The 12,924-nt window shown below is 45.3% G+C and overlaps 1 long non-coding RNA gene across 1 annotated transcript in view; it reads left to right on the top strand.

Moving 5' to 3' along the window:
• Nucleotides 1-10,466, top strand: part of LOC149525920 (uncharacterized) — a 33,341-nt gene extending 22,875 nt beyond the window's left edge. The window contains exons 2-3 of the long non-coding RNA XR_016348911.1: nucleotides 9,082-9,159; nucleotides 9,825-10,466. This is a non-coding gene — a long non-coding RNA (uncharacterized LOC149525920). The remainder of the gene's footprint in view (nucleotides 1-9,081; nucleotides 9,160-9,824) is intronic.
• Nucleotides 10,467-12,924: the final 2,458 nt, after the last annotated feature.

The raw sequence follows: 12,924 nt of genomic DNA, 5'->3' as shown, positions 1-12,924 counted from the left end.
GGCAGCCCATGCGCGCCTGGGATGCCCCGCCGCCGGCTTCCCCCGAGGCTTTCAAAGCCGCGGAGGGGCTCCGGCGGGGGGGCAGCCCATGCGCGCCTGGGATGCCCCGCCGCCGGCTCCCCCGAGGCTTTCAAAGCCGCGGAGGGGCTCCGGCGGCGGGGCATCCGGCGTACAAGACGACCCCCGATTTTGGGGGGATGTTTTTTAACATCAGAGGTCGTCTTGTACGCCGGAATATACGGTAGTAAATTTTTGAATAACACTTTACTTGAGGCCCAAAAAGTCAAAATCCCCCAAAATAAGACAGATAGCTATACTAGATAGAGAAGTGACCTGATTTAGAGGTGAAATTATGGCAACTATTTAAAATACATATAACAAGTAGAAGAGAGGTGAAGTTGGTCTTATGGAGAATAGATCAGAAGCTATGAACTGCAGGAAATTGATAAGGGAACCAAAGGGACACAAAATCTTTGGCCAACAGTATTAAAGCATTTTAAAAAGTATGCTAGGAACAAAAAGAATCCTAAAAATGGTATTGATCCATTACTAGGTAGAAATGGAAGGATTATCAATAGTAAAGCAGAAGAGGCAGAAATATTCAATAAATATTTCTGCTCTGTATTTAGGAAAAAAGACAGATGATGTAGTACCATCACATGCAGAGATCATTCTTCTCAATCCACTAATAGCTCAGGGGGATGTTAAATAGCAGCTACTAAAGTTAGACATTTTAAAATCAGCAGGTCTGGGTCTTGCTTCCAAGAGTTTTAAAAGAGCTAGCTGAAGAGCTCTCTGAGCTGTTGATGTTGATTTTTCAATGGATCTTTGAATAGTGAGGAAATACTAGAAGATAGCAAAGATAGTTCAAAGATTTAAGACAAATAAAATGGGTGTCCTGAGTCAGCCTGCTTTGCAATCTGACATCAATACAAGGCAAAAGAATGGAACAGGTGACATGGAATTCAATTAAAAATTAAGGGAGGGTAATATAATGCCAATCAACATGGGTTTAATGGACAATTGATACTGTCAAGCTTTCTGTTTGGAATTACAGGTTTAGTTGATAAAAGTAATAGTGTTATAGAATCATAGAACATGAGAACAGGAAGGGACCTCGAGAGGTCATCGAGTCCAGTCCCTTGCTCTCACGGCAGGATCCAGTACCATCTAGACCTCCCTGATAGATGTCTATTTAACCTGCTCTTAAATATATCTACAGATAGAGATTCTACAACCTCCCTAGGCAACTTATTCCAGTGTTTAACCACCCTGACAGTTAGGAAGTTTTTCCTAATGTCCAACCTAAACCTCCCTTGCTGCAGTGTAAGCCCATTGCTTCTTGTCCTATTCTCAGAGGCCAAGGAGAACAATTTTTCTCCCTCCTCCTTGTGACACCCTTTTTACCTGCCTGAAAACCACTATCATGTCCCCTCTCCATTTTCTCCTTAACTGCATCACATTGATTAAAAAGACCTAGAATGATACAAAAGTTCCAAATGGCACCATCATGGGCTATTAGTGCAGGAATGACTATCCAACACTCGAAGCCCCACAGAAGTTAGGAAAATAAAAGCTGAGAAGCAGAGAGGTTGCATGGCTGCCAGAGGAGCAAGCAGGCCAGAGAAAGAAATCCTTCCAGCAAGCTAATGAGAAGTCACCCCAGAGAAGGGATGACCAGAGGCATAGGTTGCAGAAGCCCACAGAGACGTGGTAGGTAAGATCATCTCAGGGTACAGTAAGAAATTTATTGAGGGTTGATTTGCCTGTTTGGATTAAAGGCTGATCTGGGACCCAGTGAAATGGTGAGCTCGGGTTCCCTTCCCTTCTCTTCACAGATGAGAAAGAAAAACCAGCTCACCCCTTCCAAACATAAGGGGAAGCCCTTTTACACCGATGGGACAGAGGTTTACATCCTTGCTTCCAGAATAGGCAAGGATGGATGGGCCATCCTGCCAATCTGAGCAAACTGCAACAGACTAACTGGAAACAGTATTACCTGATCTTCACGTTGTGTATTAATGACATAGATTACTTACCAAGCCACATATCTCTACCAAGCCTTTGTAAACCTCAATTACCCACCCGGGGAAATAAAAAAACAAATTGAAAGAGCCAGACGAATACCCAGAAACCATCTACTTCAAGACAGATACAAGAAAACCAACAATAGAACACCACTTGTCATCACCTATAGCCACCAACTTAAACCCCTCCAACGCATTATCAATAAACTACAACCTATACTGGAACAGGATACTACACTCTGAGAGGCTCTGGGAGACAGACCCATAGTCTCCTATAGACAACCACCTAACCTCAAGATGATTCTTACCAACAACCACAGGACATACCACACTAATACCAACCCTGGAACTTCCCTTGCAACAAACCCCGTTGCCAGCTTTGTCCACATATTTACTCTGCTGACACCATCATTGGACCTAACCACATCAGTTACAAGATCAAGAACACATATTCCTGTTCACCCAGAAATATAATTTATGCCATTATGTGCCAACAGTGTCCATCTGCTAAGTATATTGGACAGACTTCTCAGACCCTTCACCAAATAATTAATGCCCACAAATCAGATATCAGATAGTTTCACAAAGAAAAAACAGTTTCTTGTCATTTCAGCCAGACTGGGCATGACATGTATATTACTTCAAAGAGACTTTAATACCAGACTACAAAGGGAAACCTCAGAACTGTCATTCATGCTTAAATTTGACACTTTACGAATGGGCCTTAACAAAGATGCTAGCTATCTTACCCATTATAAAGATAGCTTCCCCAATTATCACCCCTAATATCATCTCATAGATACTAACCTCCCCTCTCGCCCGCCCCACTCCCCATTCTAAAATCTGATTTGTCAATTTTATATGTGTTCACTTTATTTTTTGGTATATATGGTCATGCCAATTTTCTTCCACAATTTGATCTGAGGAAGTGGGTCTGGCTCACGAAAGCTCATCACCTAATAAACCATCTTGTTAGTCTTTAAAGTGCTGCATAGTCCTGTCTTTTGTTTCAGCATAGATTACTTATGATTTCCCAAAGGGGAAAATCTGTAACTAATCTGTGAGGGTATGTCTACACTAGCTCGTTAATTTGAGCTAGGTAGGCAAATGAGGCGACCGGAGTTGCAAATGAAGCCCGGGATTTAAATATCCCGGGCTTTATATGCATGTTCCCATCCGGTCGCCATTTTGAAATTTCACTAGCCCGAACTCACTGCTGCGCGGCTACACATGGCAGTGAAACATTAATTCAAACTAAGTCCTTAGTTCCCAACATCCCAAACATATGTGATACAACTTTGTATCCAGATAAAAGGGCCCAGACATATGTATGCTAACTTTGCCTTAGCACAACATACAGGATGTGGTATGTAAGTCTCTTGTGTTATAGCCAGACTGCTTTAATATACACCAATTATAACCTATTATACTAACCATAAAATCATAAGGAAATAGGAAAACTTTAACACTTACATATATACAAAGCAAGCAGGTTAGCCCTGTCCGGGATGATTTGTAAAATGAACCCTTCCACAGAAGCACAGATGTAGGTCAGGCATTTGTGGGGAGAGTTTCAATTATACTTTCCACTATTCAGGGTGTAGGAAGAGTATCATAAAGAAGATAATCTGGACCCTCATGCATTTCTGGGATGGGCACCATATATATATATCTATTCACTCTTCTCAATATTTGGTACCTGTCTAGGTCTTTGCTTATATCTGCTGGATTTACACAGTGGCTACGTCTAGACTGGCATGATTTTCCACAAATGCTCTTAACGGAAAAGTTTTTCCATTAAAAGCATTTGCGGAAAAGCATCCATGCCAATCTAGCCGCGGTTTTGCGCAAGAAAGCCCCGATCTCCATTTTCTCAATCGGGGCTTTTTTGCGCAAAACAATAATGCGTTGTCTACACTGGCCCTCTTGCGCAAGAGGGCTTTTGCCCGAACGGGAGCAGCATAGCATTTCCACAAGAACACTGACAATCTTACATGAGATCGTCAGTGTTCTTGCGGAAATTTAAGTGGCCAGTGTAGACAGCTGGCAAGTTTTTCCGCAAAAGCAACCAGTGTGTACCCTAGGATCACAAAAATAATCCCAGTAGTAATTCCCTGGACTATAACTCATTTTTTTTAATCCAACACACACACCAGGGATTGTTCAAGACTCATACCCTTCATCCATGAACTGGATAATAAATTGTTTGGCTTTATCTGTACTGTTAGTAATTTCTATGAGGTGAATCTCTTCATGAGCTACCAATGACGTGAATTGTAATCCTAGTCGGGAAATATACACTGGAAATATAGATGTACTTTGGATAGTTAAATCCTTGTAGTTTGGATCTGACTGGATGATGGCGATGTTTTCAAAAGTGGGAATAGGGGGAAATATTAGCTATCCTAACAAAGTAGGCTGCCTTGAAGTAAAACACATTTGAGTCTGATAGGACATTGCAAGGGATAATATTAGTACTTTTCGACTAGTTTCTGTGCAAAATTGGTTGTTTCCACCATTTGCATTGGAGTCTTCCCCTTGGCCAGCCTCACCAGGTATGATGATGATGATTTATTCTGGAACAAAACAGTGTCTCAAGCATATTACACCTACAAATGTACTAATGCCCTTAATCTCTATTTTTAGTTCCCCAAATATTCAGGGTTTTCTATTAGGCTGTTAGTCTGTACAAAGCTTATTTGTTTAAAGATTACATATGCAGGATGGCACCAGCTCTCAAGCATGCATACAATGGATTGAAAGTTGGCTGTTGCATTTTGAGATTAATAGCTAGTGAGGAATCATTATGTAACAGATGTGTTTCTAGTAGGGTTTCTCCAGAAAGTATTGTTGGGCCTTGTGTTGGGGCATCTGTAGGGGTTAGTAGAGCCCTAAGGAGGCTCTATTGAAGGCAGACAAATAGAGAAGGTTTGCAAGGAGCAGCTCACCAGGACAGGGCTAGCCCAGAGCAGCTTGTCACTCCCTGGAGATTAGGAAAGGAAGAGGGCTGGCTGCCTTGTAGGCTGAAGGCATATCTTATTTCGAGCTAAGGGCACAGTGTAAATGTGCCCAATGGGAAGTTTCTGGACAGCTGACTGCAGGTCCCCTGGAAGTGGGGAGCACATAGTGTGGAACAGCTGGAGGGCTGTGTGCATGATCCTTGGAGTGACATGGGTCCCGGAGCAGAAGTGGTGGCGGCAAAACCTCACAAGAATAGGACACATTGGTGAGCAAAGCTAATCCCTGGGACAGCCAGCAAGAGGCATTGCACTGGTGAGTGACACCCAGTCACTGCCCTATTCAGTTTAGTATTTTTACCCATTACTTGGAAGAAGACACAAAATCATCATGGATAAAGTTTGCAGATGACCCAGAAATTGGGGTGGTGGTAAATAATAAAAGGAAGGGTCACTAATATAGACCGATCTGAATCTCTTGGTAAAGGGGGTACAAGCAAACTATATAAGCCATACTTCCACCCTGAGGGTCTCAGGCCTGGGAAGCAGGGATTCTACAAAGATTAGGGGAATAATCGACTCCTGGGATTCATGAACACTGCACTTTCAAGCAGTAGAGAGGTTATTTCACTTCAATTTGGCACTGGTGTGTCTGCTGCTGGGATACTGTGCCCAGTTCTGAGGCCCACTGTTCAAGAATGTTATTAATAAACTGAAGTGGATCAGAGAAAGGCCATGGGAATGATTAAAGGATTAGAAAACATGCCTGTAATGACAGACTCAAAGGCTTCAGTCTATTTATCTTAAAAAATAGAAGGTTAATGGGTGGCTTGATAAGTCTGTAAGTACCTACACAGGGAACAGATACTTGATAATGAGCTCTTCGGTATTGCAGATGAAGGTAAAACCAATTCAGTGGCTGGAAGCTGAAACAAAACAAATTCAGGCTAGGAGTAAGTTTTCAAACCGTGAGGATAACTGACTATGGGAACAATTTATCAAGGGCCGTGACAGTGTCCCCATCACGGATAGTTTTTAAAATCACAATAGAAAACACCAAAAGAGAGATGCTCTGGGAATTAGTGTGGGGTATTCTATGACCACATGTTAAAGGAGTCAGAGAATCACACTGGTCCCCTGTGCCTTTGGGATCTATAGATTTCAAGTGCTCAAGGCTACAGTGGCAGTCAAAATTGAAAAAAAGTTGAGACTGGAAGATAGCTCATTTTTTCCCCTGGCCTTGTAGTGCATTTGAATCTCTGTGCACCGGGTGTCCATAATCCAGGAACACCTGTGGAAGGGAGAAGGAAGTGGTTCTGCATGCTACCACTCCTCCCTCCACCTACCTCACCCCTGCCTGCCTGCCCAGCTGTGGGAATATGCAGAGACACTTCCCTGAGGCATTTCTCTGCTGCCCTGATAGTGGCTGGGGCACTCCTGGGAACATCTGGGAACACAAATCCATGTGTGCCCCTAAGAGTGGGAACACCCCACTTCCACCCGCTCGCACCAAACCCTGCAGCATCCTCCCTGGTCTAGCAAATTCTTTAATCCATCATATCCTGTTTCCCAGGGTTGCCAGATTAAGGAGGTTCAAGTGTACTCAGTCAGCATCTATCACAGTATGATGTCCATCTCTTTTTAAATATATGTAAAGAGAAGCTTATAAAGAGATGAATTTGGATGAAGTGATCCAGAATGCACTGAGGTTAATGAAAAGACATCTATTGACCTCAGTGAGCTTTCAATCAGGCCCTAAATTACTCAATTGTCTTATCCCAGCCTTATTTGAATCAGATCACATTTTTAATTCAGCTAGTGAAAAGTTTTGGTCATCTAGCTGTGAGATGAGTTTTCTTTTAACGCAGCTACTGGCATAATAATTTTTCCAACCATCTTATCTCAGTCAGGTTTTTATGGTAACAGAAAATGACACTTGCATTGGGTTAGATAAGGGCAAAACAAAACACAGCTTAATATAAATGCCATATTTGTAAAATAAATAAGAGTCTTGTAAAAATGTCAGTGTAAATAGGATCAGTGCAGAAATGTTCCTCTTGAGATTCCCTGCACAATAGTGAATTTATGTCAAAAACAGCTGCTAGAACCTCTTTGGGAAAAAAAAACCCAACAACCTAAATAAGGATTTCTTTTTCAAACAACTGCAATTCACTACATGATCCTCTCCCCTCCCCCCCCCACATCTTTTCAGTGACTTCATAGAATTTGTTGTTCCATAACCTAATTTTGGTATATAGTTAAGTAAACTGCAATGACAAATTAAACATTTGACTATTCTCATTGTCATAATTGTTGTAGCAGTCAACAGCCCAAAGTCAGTATTGGCTTCTTAGTGCGTGGGGCCCTGTACAAATGTAGGGCTTGATTCTCACTCCTTTCTAACACTGAGATATTCCTAACTCTAGTTATTTCAAAATGAGAGTTCATGGCTCACAGCCTTACTGAATGTAAGTAAGGATAACAAAACTAAAATTAAAATAAAAAAATCAAATGCCTTAGGTGGGGACTAAGTATCATCATTAGGCATCATTGAAACACATTTGTAAAGCATTTAAGGTGTTCTCGCAATGTCATTCTTTCCTAAAATGTCATTTGTCAGGTCTACACTAACAAGGAAAGTTAAAACTCCAACTACGAGAACAGCATATCTGGAGTCGACGTACCTTGGATTGAATTTCTGCAGCATTCCTACTGTGAGAAGTCAAAGGGAGAAAGTGAAGGTTGAGAGTAAAATTGTTTAAAAAAATAAAAACCTATTACATATACCAATTCCAAAGATCCTGGTTCAGGCTTGTAACAGAGGTGGAAAAGTTTGCTATTTTATAAGTGTCTGGAATCCATTCTTTGTTAGGGTGGGTCATCAGTCCTTTTGGGCTCAGTTCATAGCAAAGATGCTCCTGAAGAGATGAGCTGGAATGAAGACAAAGATGGAGGAACCCTCAGGGCCCTCTTTATACCCTTGCCCATGTGGAGGGAATTCCACTGTTCTCCGTGTGTGGAAATACCTTCTAAAATGGAGTTTGTCAGATGAGCAAGTCACCCGTCCATGCATGACTCAGTCCTTTTTAGGCAAGCAGCCATGGCTTACATCCTGGTGTGAACTTTCACAGCAAAATTCTTCAGATTGGCTCCTCTTGAGGTGCATTGTCAGTGAAGTACTGCTATTCACTTGACTAGTCACCCTTTCACAATAGGTGGGTGAAGCCTGTTGATAATCTCCCAGAAGCAAACATGAAATACAAGTACATAGTCAACGTCAAATACAAACTCAACTTCAAATACAAAAATGATACATGCATTTGAGCAATATAAACAGAATCAGCAAATCATACGCTTTCTATATACATTTCACTTGGTCTACTTGGCACAAGATTTGGCACAAATATGTAACAGTGGTTGTAATAATGTTTTGTATGTTCACATCAGAATTCAATAACACCACATAGCTAAATTGAACCCCGGCAGATGGATCTCTGGAGCATCAATCTCAGGATAAGTGAAGATAAGCCCTTTGTCTGCGAACTAGAAGTTGATGGAATTGCACTAGCGAAAAAGAAAACAAATACAGCCACTCCCCGAGTTAAGAACAAGTTACAGACCAACACTTGGTCCGTAACTCGAAGTGTTCGTACCTCAGATCCCATAGAGTTACTTGACGACCGCACTGTTCATAAGCGCGGATCGCCGTTCGTAACTCGGATCTGCATTTACGACCGCTTTGGTCGTAAGTGCGGATGGTCGTAACTGGAGGTGGTTGTAACTCGGGGAGCGGCTGTGTCCACTGTCAGAACTATCGTGCTGGATAATTCTATTATTTATATTTATTTCAAAGCAGAAATAAACATAATTGAAAGTCTTGGTTGCTGTACAATAACAGCAGTGTACTTAAGACCTATCCAAACATATGTCAGACACATAGGTCTGGGATTTTAATTAATCTGCCATGGAGGATGTGCCTTAGTTTGGAAAATTAGAGAATAACAAGGAAGACTCGTGACAGGTTTGAATATGTTCATCTTTGTGTGATATTTATTGCTCCTTCCATCCTTTTTAACTTAATATCTTGATTTATCCAGATGGAGGGATACTAGAGAGCTGTTGGTCTTTGATATGCTGCCAAAATTACAGTTACGCTCCCCCCCTCAAAAATACAGGTGAGTGTGTTGTGTCCCTATTTATGACCTGCAGACACTGTCTACACTGCAGAGTTGTCAGAAAAATGGCCATTTTCCCGACAAAACTTGAGGGACATCCACACTGCAATTGTGTTCTGTCAAAAGAAAATAGAAAGAACAGAGGGGGTTTTATGGCGTTGGTAATCATCATTCTATGAGAGAGAGGCCTTTTTCCGAAAGAGCTCTTTTGGAAAAAGGCGTGTGTGGATGGGGAGGAGGGGATTTTTTTTTTCGATAGAAGAGGCCTCCAGGAAATAGCACAGGTGCCCTGGTGGCCACTCCATACAAAGTAATCACAACTCTATAATTCCTGTCTGCAGTGTGTGCAGACTTCAGGGGTGGCCAGGCTGCTCCTGGCTCCTCTGCTACCCATGAGGGGATCCCACTGTGGCTGGACACTTCCCTTGGCTACTTGTTCATGGGCTAGGGAAGAAGGGGGGAGAGCGGGAAGGACGGTCCTCTGGGTACGTCAGGGCCCCTGTGTGGCATGGCCTGCTGTGCAGTCCACTCATGGCCTTGCTCCCAGGACATCCCCCTCTTCTGGCCTGCAGACTGTTGGTTGCTGCTCACAGAGGAGGGCACAGCCTCAGGGACAGTGTCTGCAGGGATGACTGACCGCCTCTTCTTCTGTGTGTTCTCCACAGCCGGACCAGCCGGGACCGAGGGCCAAGCTACACCACCGCAGCCACCTGCCAGAGCCTGGGGGACCCGACAGCACGACAGGGTGCAAGAAGAGCCTATGCTCCAGCATGTCAGTGTTCTGTGCGACATCCACTGGACCCTGGCACACAAGGGTCGTGTGGACTTGGAGTGGCAGGACTGTGCCTGGGACCAGTTGATGCAGGAGTGTGACAACACGTGTGCCGTCTATGCACGTTCCCCATCCACGTGCCCCTCCTGCTATGTCTCTGCTCCCTCCCCAGGTGATGACCATGCCCCTTCCCCTAGCCATGCCCATGCCCTCTCCCCAAGTGATGGCTATGGCCCCTTACCCTGCCCGCCCTTCCCACCCTGACTCCACTCCAACTCCCCTCCTGTCCATCCGCCTGTACTCCCCAGACCCACCCTACCACAACTCCGATGAAGTCCCCGCACCCGAGGTGGCACATCGAGCTGTCCCCTCCCTCTCCCAGTTATGAGCCCCACTCCCAGTGCCAACCTTTTCTGAATTTTTATTCAATAAAGACTGCATTTAAAATAACAAACAAACAAACAGGTGTGTTTATTGGGAGGTCAGGGAAAGGGTGAAAGGAGGGGTTGTGGTGGGGAAGGGGTAGGGCTGCAAGCCAGAGGCCTCTAGGAAGGAGGCCCCAGGAAGAGTTATTGGGGTCTTTGAGAGGACCTCTCCCTCCGGGCCTTCCAGATGCAAACCCTGGCCTGATGGGCCTGGCGGATGGCAGCTGTCCATGGCTACTGGAAGGCTTGCCCCTCATGGCCTGTGTCTGCCCCCTACCCCCGGAGGCTAGACCTTCCCCTTCCTCTCCACAATGTTGTGGAGGACACAACATGCCGCAACCACCTCGGGGATTTGTGTTCCCCACATTAAGGCGGATCAGCAGGCACCGGAAACATGCCTTGAGGCAGCCGAAGGCACACTCCTCCTGGATCCAGACCCGGTTCAAGTGGGCATTTAATTGGTCCCCGTTGGGATCCAGGTGCCCGGTGTATGGCTTCATAAGCCACAGCATAAGGGGGTAAGCTGCGTCCCCCATGATGTATAGTGGCATCTGCCCATCACGAATGGCAAGTACACAGCTGGGGGGAAATGTGCCCACCTCCAGCTTATGGTACAGGCTAGAGATTCTGAACACTTGAGCATTGTATGCCCTGCCCGACCACCCAACAAAAATGTCTGTAAATTGTCCCCAGTGGTCAATCAGGGCCATCAAAAAGTAGCCATTTTGATTAATGTACTGAGCTCCTCGATGTTCTGGTGCTCAGATTGGGATGTTGGTCACATCAATAGCTCCGTCGTAGTTCGGGAAATCCAGGGCAGCAAATCTGGCCACAGTCATGTCCAGGTCTCCCAGACGAACAACCCTCCACAGCAGGACCAAGTTGATGGCCCTCACCACCTGCAGAAGGGCACAAGAAACACACAAAACAGAGAATGAGAGAGGGGGTGCCTGAGAGTTTGGGAAGTGCCCACCCTGCTCCCTTCTCCTGCTTCCTCCCAAACACCCCAGGAGCCACCTCCTATGAGGCTGCCCCCCCCCCACACCCTCAGCAGTAGGGCTGTGTGAAGGTGGGATGGCACAAGCTCCAGGGAACAGGACTTCCCTCCCCACCCTCACTCCACTCTCCACAGCTCCCAACCCCACTTTCCCAAGGGTCCCCCTTATCCAACATTCCCCCCCCCCCCGCAGGGACTGCAGTCCAAGCGTACCTTACTGCCATGAGGAGGGCCTTGACAGTGGACTTCCCCACACTGAACTGGTTGCCCACTGACTGGTAGCTGTCGAGGGTGCGAGTTTCCAGAGGGTGATTGTGAATGGCTTTTCCAGGGGGATGGTGGGCCACAGGTGGATGTTGCATCTCCAGAGGGTGGGGGCAAGCCAGGCACATAGCTCCAAAATGATGGCCTTCCACATGTGGAAGTTTTGGAGCCACTGCTGGTCATCCCACTGCCCCATGATCAGCCAGTCCCACCAGTTCGAACTGGTGTTGAGCCTCCAGAAACGCCTCTCCACAGTGGGGTGCGGTTGCCAGAGTGAGCAGCTGCAGCCATGGAGAGAGTCCCCAGAATGAGCTCAGGGTCCAGCTCCTGCAGGACCAGGAAGGCAGCTGGCAGAAAGTGCTGCAAAACTGCAGCATGGCCGTGTGGGGCCATCGCATGCCCAGGGGCAGCTCCAGATCCAGCTCCATGGTTCAAACGAAAAAGCTGTGGCGTCCAAAAGAGAACAGGGCAACCACAGCAGGCACTGTGGGAGCTTTGCTGTCCCTTGAAGAGGTAGGCAAGCACCCAGCAGCAGCAGAGAAATGGCTGTCCAGCGGGTCCCTTTAAGCACGTATCTCTGCAAGGCTCTGGCACCAGCACTCGGAAGCAACTGGTGACCTAAAGCTCTGGCTGAAGTGGTGCTGGGTGGCCTTTTATGCGAGAGAGCATCTGGACGCTCTCTTTCACAAAAGCACATCACTTTTTTTGATGCGCTTTTGTGTGAGGACACTCTCTTTCAGAAGTTTTTTCAGAAAATCTCTTCAGAAGAACGCTTCTTCCAATAGAAGCCTGCAGTCTAGACGTAGCTTTAGACTATAGGAGTCCATTACAGCTCTCCACTTGAGAATTGACCATTTTAGCTCAAGCTATAGAGGCTTAGGCTTCGTGTTGCTTAAGGTTGCTGGTTCAATATTTGGCTGTGCCTAAAATGGCAGTCACCCCACAGGCAAACTCCATGGGGAAGGGGCAGATTCTGTGTAGCATTCCAGCCTCTTTATGATGTAGAAGAGGGAAGGGGTTGATGTATGAATTGCATAGAAGTGCAATCTAACCAGATAGAATTGCCAGCACGTTTATAATCCAGTTGGAGAACCCCTTTTGATAGAATCCAGAGAAAGTTAACTTCCTAGTTTTCACATTGGGTTCTCTTCAGGTCAGCTTTAACAGTATTTTTCAAGTCCAGATATTTGCTTCCTCTTAACCAACTAACCGTTTGTTAATTCATCCAGAACCATGTTAGTTTATAATCAAGACAATGTTCTTGGTGTATAATTTAGGCCGGGGTGGGCAAACTAAGGCTTGTGGAC

This window comes from Pelodiscus sinensis, chromosome 1 (assembly GCF_052426305.1).
Source record: "Pelodiscus sinensis isolate ZL-2025 chromosome 1, ASM5242630v1, whole genome shotgun sequence".
NCBI classification, from domain to species: domain Eukaryota; kingdom Metazoa; phylum Chordata; order Testudines; family Trionychidae; genus Pelodiscus; species Pelodiscus sinensis.
Note: the sequence above shows the minus strand (reverse complement) of the source record. Positions and strands in the feature narration are given on the sequence as shown.